Genomic DNA, 9,791 nt, shown 5'->3' on the forward strand with positions numbered 1-9,791 from the left:
TATATATATATATATATATATATATATATATATATATATATAAAAAAGTGTGTGTGTGTATATATATCTATATCTATATATATATATATATATATATATTTATATATATATATATATATATATATATATATATATATATATATATATATACACACACACACACACACACACACACACACACAGAGAAAGAGAGAAAACCTGAAAACTTGAATGGCCAGCAACCAACACAGGACAAGCCTCTTGATGCAAACAGGACACGGACACTAATTTTAGCTCTTTTGTCCACTTTATTACACATGAATTTCTTCAGAAAAGCTCTCATACACTCACTGTAACTGATTTTATAGTAATCGTAGATGTCACATGACTAAATACACACAATAGCAAATAAATTAACTTGTCTCATGAATCAATAAGGTAAATAAAAAAAGAAACAGTATCTAATACATAAAAACACATTTGTATGAACATATATGTGTGTGACAATCACAAAAATACCTAACATAATTACATTTAAAAACAAATTAATAAACTAAATAACATACATCATTTTACCTTAACTGTAAAAAGCATTAAATACTGATGGTCTCAATGAGACCAGGTGGATGGTCTGCAGCCAAGAATATTTGCCAAAATGACTCCTTGCATTCAAGCAAGGTTTTATAGTCACCTGAAAAATCCTCATTCGAAAGACTATCAATGACAAAAAAATGAAAACTTTTTCTAACTTAAACATGTAGCAGCATGTCTCGCCAAAGCATTAGTAGGATCTTTATTTTTAATGGCCAACTGATGTTCATAAATTCTACGTTTTAAACATCTATTGGTCTTTCCAATGTAGAAACTTGGACAGGAAAGACAATTCGCTACATATACTACAAATTCACTGTTGCATGTATAAAAACTTTTAGCACACAAAGTCTTATTATTGTGACTAAATTTAACTGAAGAAGTGTTACTAATGAATCTACATTGTTTACAATTGAAACAGGAAAAAGTACCATGGGTATGTATCAAGTTAATTTTACCATACTCCTTTAAATTAGACCCCTTTTCCAGTAAACATTTAATGTTAGTACTTCTCTTAAAAGTAAAACTGGGTCAATTTCCAGTCATTTTAATTAGGTCTTTGTTGCCCAGTAAAATCTTCCAATTGTTTACAATGATGCCCCTTAAAAAACACATCTCATTCAATATAGGCAAAGGGAAAGTGTAAGAAAAATTCTTGTTGGCCTTAGAGCCTTCCCCTTCCTGTGCCATGAAAGTCTCACTTTGAGCATTATTGACCCTTAGAATGGGACAAGCTACTCCATTTCTTAGTGACATGACCTCCTGTTCTATTTTGTTTGAACTAAGACCGGTCATAGCCCCTGAGTTCAAAGAAAGACCTTAAAGTAACCAATTCCTTTAAAAATGGTATTATCTGACATCAAATGGCTAAGTCTAATTAACTAGACTTTAATTACTCCCTTTTTCATGTGGGGCAGGTGTAAACTGTCTCTGTGTAGATATTGATTAACAAAAACTGTCTTTCTATAAATGTTACTTTTAAACATATTTAGCTCAAAATCATATTTCAAGTGTAAGTCCAAAAAATTCAGATCATTACCAAAACCACTGATACTGAATTCTAAAAAGTCAGTGGTGTCATTTAAATAAGATACTAGTTAGACAAAATCGTCATATTCACCCCTCCAAAGAAAAAACAGATCATCTAAGTAATGGTGAATCTATGTAATGGTGATATGTAATGATCTTGTCTGCTACTGGACAGTTCACCAGAAATCTCAATTCCCAGCTGGCTATAACTAAATTGGCAAAAACTGGAGCAGCCCTTGGTCCCATGGCTACACCAGATGTTTGTTTGAAAAACTTGCCTTCAAATTAAAAAAAAAATTATTGTCTAAAACCAAAGCCATAAGGGAACAAATGGTGTAAACCTTAGTGACGTCAAAGTCCGTATTGTTGCTTAGATATTCCCTTAGAAAATCCAAACCAGCATCTTGATTTATACATGTGTACAAAGACTTTACATCCAAAGAAGCAAAGTAAAAATGTCCACCTGGAAGTTCCAAATTTTTCAAAATCTCCAATAGGTGCCAAGAATCTAATATTTAGAATTCCGCACTACAGGATTTAAAATGTAATCTAACCAAATAGAAATATTTTCAGTTTTTGACTTACTTGCAGAAATAATAGGCCTAAAGGGTAGATTAATACAACTGTTTTAAACCTTTGGTATACTGAAAAAAGCTGCCATTCTTGGATAACTAACCTGTAAAAAATCATAACAGTCATTGTCCAATTCACCTTGACAAAACATATCAAACAAAGTCACATCAAGTTGAAAATAACTTTTCTTGATATCAGATAAATCAACGTGTTTGTACATGCTATCTACATTAAGCATATCTAAAATTCTTTCCTGATAATCAGAAGTGTTCATGACAACAATTTTACCTCCTTTATCTGCTCTCATGACTCTCAATTCTTTGTTTCTACTTAGTGACATGAGAGCTTTATATTCTTCTTCACTCAAGTTTGAAATATTTTGAATAGGCCTGATGTTTCTAAAATCATTCTCACACAAATCCTGAAACACCTGGAGTGTACTATGCAATGGAGGATTGAAGGTACTGGGTTTGCTAGGTTTAGCTTCCCTTGAAGAAGTACATTCTCTTAGTACATCATGCATAATGTAACTTAAATTAAGCTTTCTCAAAAATAATCTAAAATCGATTATGACCTTAGCAATATTCATTGAACAATTATGAATAAAAAAAAAGTCCTTTTTCAAAACAGACACTACATGCTCAGAAAGTGTTGCTTTAGATAAGTTCAAAACTTCAAGTTCATTGTATATATTATCCTCTGAACCTACCATTTTTTTCTGTTCTTCCCTCTCCCTTTGCCTTTGTTCTGTGATGGATTCCACCATTTCAGTGTTCGTTTGTTGCCCGATTGGTCCACTAAAAAAGGACCTGTATTCCTTGAAGAATTTGTGGTCTCTAAGGTAGAGGCTACTGCTGCATAGCTGGAATTGACCCCAACTACCCCATTGTTGTTGTCATTGTTGTTACTGGCTACATTGATGCAATTACTGTTGATGGTCAAGTCAACATGTACTGTATCACTACTATTATTGTTGTCGGTATTACTACCAGTGCCTTCACCTCTACCTCCCACCAAGTTAACATTTGAATAAGTACAGCCACTTGTCCTGTTGTTTTCTACATTGTTCACTCTAAAAGAAACATTTCTTCCTTCCCGTACTCCATAAGCTGTATGGTTAGCATATGCCAAGATGTCCCTTCTTAGTTTTGCTTGTTTCCTAGAAATAATAGAAGCTCTTTGCCTATCGGCCTTGGCACCAATCCCACAATATAAATGATTAAGAGATGGAAAACAAGAATAGTTTTTAATATGAATGTCCACGCCATGCATTGTCTCTTTGACTTTATCCATCTCTTGCTGATAGTGGGAGACAAGTATCTGCATCATATTGATACCTGCTTCATTGAACAATTCAACCAATTTACTATGTAATGTGTCTCCATACGAAAAACGGTTCGGGAACTTGGCAGTTTGCAAACCTTGAGGGACATATTTGCACCTTATACACTTTTGTAAATAGCTTATTTTAACGTTTAGTGTCACAAATCTAATTGTGTTTTTCTAGCTCGAAAATACTTTTTTGACAATTCGCCAGTTCCATATTAATATTTTCAAGATTGGCACTACTTACAGATGGAGAAATAGAAGTTTTACCGATGTCCAAAAAAGGATTGTCTATTCTTTGGAATGCATGCTCCAAAACACTGTTATTGCACAAAGTGACCCATTCTAATGAACCTCCTTGTTCACCGGCTGCTTTCTGGTGACGTAATGTATTCCATTCTTGGCACGACATATTTAAATCTCTGTTTTGTGTTGAAATAAAAGTTAAATGCTTCCCAAAGTTTTCTCTAATAGCATGTGTAATGATCGTAGTGAGGTGCTCTGAAAACTCCACAAAATTGTCCGGAGTAGTGACGTTGAGCAGGGTATCCTGTCAAATGTCCTCGGAAGTCATCACAAGGCACAAAAATAACAAGAAAACCCAAAAACTTGAATGACCAGCAACCAACACAGGACAAGCCTCTTGATGCAAACAGGACATGGACACCAAATTTAGTGCTTTCTTCCACTTTATTGCACACACACACACACACATACAAATATATATATATATATATATATATAGGAATACATGCATTTAATCACAAGTTAGACGTCCTAAATGTCGAAGGCAGTGACCCAAGTTTTCACAATGTCGAATTTTCAAATACCAAATCCATGAACACCGAACATCAGCCAGGCTAATATCCCCCTCCTTCTTGACCCATGGTAGCTCTTGGTTTGGTGGTTGAGCGATCAGAAATGTTGAATTCGGTGTTATGCTTGACATTCCGACCATTCGCCAATGTGAGATTCGACATTTCGGTTCGGAGGATGTAACATTCATTCGGTGTTGGTGTCTTCGACTAAATGCATGCATTCTATATATATATATATATATATATATATATATATATATATATATATATAAAACCTTATTGAAATGTTCGCACTTGAAATGTTGAGTGTGCATCTGAGCATCAGAAAAGCTAATATTGAACATCACTCTTGGGGGCAAGCCCCCTGCACCCCCCAATGTAGGAGGCAAGCCCTCCAACCTCCCACACTTACAACTCTAACATCACCATACCATGGAGAAAGGGAATATTCTGAAAAATGTCAATTTCAGACTAAGTAAATATTCGGCCGTTCAGTCTCAACACTGTGGGACATGCTATAGCTGGTCCTGACATTTCAAATGGTTTCATATACATAGATTTATATATATATATATATATATATATATATAAAACCCAGCCACTGGGGATGCACAAGCCAGTGCATTTCTTTGTGCCGGTCCCAAGCCTGGATAAATGGGGAGGGTTGCGTCAGGAAGGGCATCCGACGTAAAACTTCGCCAAATAATTTCATGTGGACACCAGTAAATATTTCCATACCGGATCAGTCGAGGCCCAGGCTAACAATGACAGCCACCAGTACTGTTAGCCAACAGGGTGCTGGTGGAAATTGGGCTACTGTTGGCCAAAGGAGGAGAAGAGGCGGAAGGCATGGCCGAAGGCAGGAAGAGTGGAGAAAGGCTAGGACTGTCATAGTGAGGGTCGGAACTTTGAATGTTGGCAGTATGACTGGGATAGGGAGAGAGCTAGCTGATATGATGGACAGAAGGAAGGTTGGTATATTGTGTGTGCAAGAGACCAGATGGAAGGGGAGTAAGGTTAGGTGTATCGGAGGTGGGTTCAAATTGTTTTATCATGGTGTGGATGGCAGGAGAAATGGCATAGGAGTTATTCTGAAGGAACAGTATTCTAAGAGTGTTTTGGAGGTAAAAAGAGTGTCAGATAGAGTGATGTTTATGGAGCTAGAAATTGATGGTGTAATGATGAATGTTGTTAGTGCATATGCTCCACAAGTTGGGTGTGCAATGGATGAGAAAGAACATTTTTGGAGTGAATTGGATGAAGTGGTGATGACTGTACCCAAGGGTGAGAGAGTGGTGATTGGAGCAGATTTCAATGGGCATGTTGGTGAAGGGAACAGAGGAGATGAGGAAGTGATGGGTAGGTATGGTGCTAAACAAAGGAATGCAGAAGGTCAGATGGTAGTGGATTTTGCAAAAAGGATGTTTATGGCTGTGGTGAATACGTATTTTAACAAGAGGGAGGAGCATAGGGTGACATACAAGAGTGGAGGAAGATGCACACAGGTGGATTATATCTTATGTAGGAGGGCCAGTTTGAAGGAGATTGGAGACTGTAAAGCGGTGACCGGGGAAAGTGTAGTTAGGCATCATAGGATGGTGGTTTCTAGGATGATGTTGGTGATCAAGAAGAGGAGGAGGAGTGTGAGGGGAGCACAAGGATCAAATGGTGGAAATTGAAAAAGGGTAATTGTGAGGTAGAGTTCAGGGATGAGTTAAGACAGGCACTGTGTGGCAGTGAAGAGTTACCAAATAGCTGGGTAACTACAGCAGAGCTAGTAAGGGAGACGGCCAGAAAGGTGCTTGGTATGACATCTGGACAGAGGAAGGACGACAAGAAGACATGGTGGTGGAATGAGGAAGTACAGGAGAGTATACAGAGAAAGAGGTTGGCAAAGAAGAAGTGGGATTGTCAGAGAGATGAAGAAAGTAGACAGGAGTATAATGAGATGAGGTGCATGGCAAAGAGAGAGGTGACAAAGGCTAAGGAAAAGGCATATGAAGAGTTGTATGAAAGGTTGGACACTAAGCAGGGAGAAAAGACCTGTACCGATTGGCTAGACAGAGGGACCAAGCAAGGAAAGATGTGCAGCACGTAAAGGTGATAAAGGATAATGAGGGAAACATACTCACAAGCGAGGAGAGTGTGTTGAGGAGATGGAAAGAGTACTTTGAGGGGTTGATGATTGAAGAGAATGAGAGGGAGAGAAGGTTGGATGATGTAGGGATAGTGAATCATGAAGTACAATGGATTAGCAAGGAGGAAGTAAGAATAGCTATGAAGAGAATGAAGAATGGAAAGGCTGTTGGCCCAGATGACGTACCTGTGGAAGCATGGAGGTGTTTAGGTGAAATGGCAGTGCAGTTTTTAACCAGATTGTTTAATGAAATCTTGGAAAGTGAGAGGATGCCTGAGGAATGGTGAAAAAGTGTTTTGGTACCGATTCTTAAGAATAAGGGTGATGTGCAGAGCTGTAGTAACTACAGAGGGATTAAATTGATCAGTCACAGCATGAAGTTATGGGAAAGAGTAGTGGAAGCTAGGTTAAGAGGGGACGTGATGATTAGTGATCAGCAGTATGGTTTCATGCCGGGAAAGAGCACTACAGATGCAATGTTTGCTCTGAGAGTGTTGATGGAGAAGTACAGAGAATGTCAGAAGGAGTTGCATTGTGTTTTTGTAGACTTAGAAAAAGCATATGACAGGGTGCCTAGAGAGGAGTTGTGGTATTGTATGAGGAAGTCAGGAGTGTCAGAGAAGTATGAAACAGTGGTACAGGATATGTACGAGGGTAGTGTGACAGCGGTGAGGTCTGCTATGGGAGTGACGGATGCGTTTAAGGTGGAGGTGGGGTTACATCAAGGATCAGCTCTGAGCCCTTTCTTATTTGCAATGGTGATGGACAAGTTGACAGACGAGATCAGACAGGAGTCCCCGTGGACTATGATGTTTGCAGATGACATTGTGATCTGTAGTGAGAGTAGGGAACAGGTGCAGGAGACCCTGGAGAGATGGAGATATGCTCTAGAGAGAAGTGGAATGAAGGTCAGGAGGACTAAGACAGAATATATGTGTGTGAATGAGAGGGAAGATAGAGGAATTTTGAGTATGCAAGGAGTAGAGGTGGCGAAGACGGATGAGTTTAAATACTTGGGGTCAATAGTTCAGAGCAATGGTGAGTGTGGAAGAGAGGTGAAGAAGAGAGTACAGGCAGGATGGAGTGGGTGGAGAAGAGTGTCAGGAGTGATTTGTGACAGACAAGTATCTGTAAGAGTGAAAGGGAAGTTCTACAAGAGGGTAGTGAGACCAGCTATGTTATATGGGTTGGAGACAGTGGCACTGACAAAAAGGCAGGAGTTTGAGCTGGATGTGGCAGAGTTAAAGATGTTAAGATTTGCACTGGGTGTGACGAGGGTGGACAGGATAAGGAATAAGTATATTAGAGGGTCAGCCCAAGTTGGAAGGTTTGGTGACAAAGCCAGAGAGGCAAGATTACGTTGGTTTGGACATGTGCTGAGGAGGGATGCTAAGTATATTGGGAAAAAGATGCTAAGGATGAAGCTACTAGGTAACAGGAAAAGAGGAAGGCCTAAGATAAGGTTTAATGATGTGGTGAGAGAGGACATGAAGGTGGTTGGTGTGACAGAGGAAGATGCAGAGGACAGGAAGAAATGGAAACAGGTGATCCGCTGTGGCGACCCCTAACGGGAACAGCCGCAAGAAGATGATATATATATATATATATATATATATATATATATATATATATATATATATATATATATATATATTTTTTTTTATTTTATTTATTTTACATTTGTTGACCGGGATAGTCTAACTGGATATATGTCCATTTTCAGTAGAGGCCCAGAGAGAAAAACTCCACATAAAACAAACAGCACATTAAAAATTCAGTTTCAAAACATTAAACTTCAATTAAAGATACTGGTCATACAAAACATGTGCTATAAGGTAAATAAGCATATGTGATATAAGAAAGTAGAACAAAATAAGACACCCCTTTTTTTCCAATCACTGTAGGAAGGAAGCATTCAGAAGGATGAGGGAGATTCCAGAACAAAGTTTTAAGTAAGGAGCAACAGGAGAGACTAGTTTAAAGAGAACAGAGTTGGGAGAAAATTAGTTGAGGGGTAGTAACTCAGAGCGACAGGGGAGAAGTTCATTATGTCTGTCTTGTAGTAACTCAGAGCGACAGGGGAGAAGTTCATTATGTCTGTCTTGTAGTAACTCAGAGCGACAGGGAAGACGTTCATTATGTCTGTCTTGTAGTAACTCAGAGCGACAAGGGAGAAGTTCATTATGTCTGTCTTGTAGTAACTCAGAGCAACAGGAGTAAAGTTCATTATATCTGTCTTGTAGTAACTCAGAGCGACAGGGGAGAAGTTCATTATGTCTGTCTTGTAGTAACTCAGAGCGACAGGGAGAAGTTCATTATGTCTGTCTTGTAGTAACTCAGAGCGACAGGGGAGGAGTTCATTATGTCTGTCTTGTAGTAACTCAGAGCGACAGGGGAGAAGTTCATTATGTCTGTCTTGTAGTAACTCAGAGCGACAGAGGAGAAGTTCATTATGTCTGTCTTGTAGTAACTCAGAGCGACAGGGGAGAAGTTCATTATGTCTGTCTTGTAGTAACTCAGAGCGACAGGGGAGAAGTTCATTATGTCTGTCTTGTAGTAACTCAGAGCGACAGGGAGAAGTTCATTATGTCTGTCTTGTAGTAACTCAGAGCGACAGGGAGAAGTTCATTATGTCTGTCTTGTAGTAACTCAGAGCGACAGGGGAGAAGTTCATTATGTCTGTCTTGTAGTAACTCAGAGCGACAGGGGAGAAGTTCATTATGTCTGTCTTGTAGTAACTCAGAGCGACAGGGGAGAAGTTCATTATGTCTGTCTTGTAGTCACTCAGAGCGACAGGGGAGAAGTTCATTATGTCTGTCTTGTAGTACCTCAGAGCAACAGGGGAGAAGTTCATTATGTCTGTCTTGTAGTAACTCAGAGCGACAGGGGAGAAGTTCATTATGTCTGTCTTGTAGTAACTCAGAGCGACAGGGGAGAAGTTCATTATGTCTGTCTTGTAGTAACTCAGAGCGACAGGGGAGAAGTTCATTATGTCTGTCTTGTAGTAACTCAGAGCGACAGGGAGAAGTTCATTATGTCTGTCTTGTAGTAACTCAGAGCGACAGGGGAGAAGTTCATTATGTCTGTCTTGTAGTAACTCAGAGCGACAGGGGAGAAGTTCATTATGTCTGTCTTGTAGTAACTCAGAGCGACAGGGGAGAAGTTCATTATGTCTGTCTTGTAGTAACTCAGAGCGACAGGGAGAAGTTCATTATGTCTGTCTTGTAGTAACTCAGAGCGACAGGGGAGAAGTTCATTATGTCTGTCTTGTAGTAACTCAGAGCGACAGGGGAGAAGTTCATTATGTCTGTCTTGTAGTAACTCAGAGCGACAGGGAG

This window comes from Protopterus annectens, chromosome 3.part1 (assembly GCF_019279795.1).
Source record: "Protopterus annectens isolate FY-2018-M chromosome 3.part1, PAN1.0, whole genome shotgun sequence".
Lineage (NCBI taxonomy): Eukaryota > Metazoa > Chordata > Ceratodontiformes > Protopteridae > Protopterus > Protopterus annectens.